Here is a 2,147-nt window from a genome sequence, read left to right as displayed (position 1 = left end):
TCCCTCTAAAGAAAAGTCAAAGATCTACCTACAACAGCTAAAACGTTGTTGTAACTTTTTTATATTTTAACAAAACCCCACTTTAGATGATCCAAACATTCACTTTGTGGTATCAGTAAACTGTAAAAAACAGAATATAGGCACGCTGTGTAACCTAACAGAGTGAGACCTTTTGTCACAGACATGGAGTTAAGTGGTTCCACGGGGTGCACTTTGGGTGTAAACACGTGTATTCTTGTTTTTCTACTGGTTCTGTGGTTTTGGTCTATTTACCAGGAAACACTGTGGTGTGATTCTTTTTGTGTATGTGTGTGTGTGTGTGTGTGTGTGTGTGCTGAAAGAGGGAGGGTTCATGTTTTGCATGTGAGATTAAACAATCTATCACCCAGCCATACAGGAGCATCGATGCAATTTGCTTAGTTTTATTGGTTTTATTCGTGCCTATATGCATTGATAAATATATGCAAATGTTGGGACTGACTGCATATATGTGCGTGCACGTTCCCGAGCTGTGGAATGAATGACTGCAACGCTCTCAAGTGCTGCCTGGGGAGCTTCTGCGCGTGGTGGCGGTCTTGTTTGTCTTCCACCGCTGTTCAAACAATGGCTCCCCACGGGCCCACTCTCCTCCTAATTCAGAGACTACAGAGAGAAGGAAGTTGATAGGGCCACACTTACAGCAGCTCAGTTGCACAGCCAAACAAACCCAGCCATTTTCATACAAGCGCGAGTAAACAACAGCAAAACATACTGTACGTGTGGCTGCATAAAGCTCCACCAGCTGCTGGGGGAAACGCTGGATCTTCCTGGCACACTCTGTGATTAAGTTTCTTGTATGATGCAAATGGTTATGACTTCTTGTGATTTACAAGGGAAATTAGAGCAGCATCATAATAAAAACTTGACAATGAACACTGTAATCTCAAAAGAACCAATATGTTTCTTAAACTGTAAAACACACTTATTACATGTGGCCACTGCACACTTCCTAAATGTTCTGCAAATGTTTAGATGCAACATAAAAGTAACAGAATGCTCCAKTTAAAAGCCACATGTGAAAATTACGCTGTAATTTATTTAGAAGCAAACAGAGCTCTTGTTCAGCTTTATAGTTTTTTTGGTATTCTCACTATGAAACCTATAAAAACTATAGTGTTTGGGTCATGTGTATTATTTTAAAATGTGGGTTATGATGTTTTTGCCTGTCTATCTCTTCACCCTCTGTGTGTTGTGGTGGATACACTTTATTGGGTGGCTGTGGCCGAGTGGTTGGAGGAGTCATCCTTCAACCCAGGGGTGTCAAACTCATTTTCACCGAGGGCCACATGAGTTTATGGTGGCCCTCGAAGGGCCAGTTGTAATGAACTTTGATGTTTCATGTTTAACTTTGACTGAACAGAGTCTTAACACGTCCTCTTTTGAACACTGATAAGAACTAAGTGTCCGACTGACTAAATCTGTAATAAATACAGAAATATTATTAAAAGTAAAACTAATAAAGTTTTACTCACTGTTGAGTTTCTAGTAAGTAGCTAATATGCATTTTGGTAGGTTGATGCTGACTTTAAAGCAGCTTATTTTCAGTGCTATCCGACTAAATTGCTCAGTTACTTAAAGTTACATCAACAGTTCAGGGGAAGGACAGTTATTATCTTTCACCTTTTAAGTTTATTTTGTTGAATTTAATCATAAATTTAAAGTTTACTAATGATATAAGAAACAGTTTTCATGTAAAGTGTAAAAATAAAGTGTTTATTTTTTTATTCTGGCAGGGGGGCACACGGAAGTCACCACACGTGTTGTAACYTAAGGGTTGTCAGTTCAATCCCCCATTCCAGCTATCTCAGTCATTGTGTCCTTGAGCATGACACTTTACCTGCCTTGACCAGGGGCGGAGTGGGGAAAATTTTCAGCCCGGGAGTTTAATGGCCAAGACCGGCCCAATTTTTGTACATATAAAAAATTAGACAAAGATGCAGCACTACCATGCAATATTTTTGTATTTTGTATTCACCTATCAAAACCTGCCTCTTCACATTCATCAACAACAAAATAAATGTTTCTGCTGTGGTGCAATAATGTGTACTCAATCACACTTATATGATGTTCACCTGCATTATACTGCGTACTGTAGCAGCTCTTTAATC

This window comes from Austrofundulus limnaeus, unplaced genomic scaffold, assembly GCF_001266775.1.
Source record: "Austrofundulus limnaeus strain Quisiro unplaced genomic scaffold, Austrofundulus_limnaeus-1.0 Scaffold27, whole genome shotgun sequence".
Taxonomy (NCBI): Eukaryota; Metazoa; Chordata; class Actinopteri; order Cyprinodontiformes; family Rivulidae; genus Austrofundulus; species Austrofundulus limnaeus.
The sequence above is the reverse complement of the archived record's forward strand: the minus strand, read 5'-3'. Positions refer to the sequence as shown.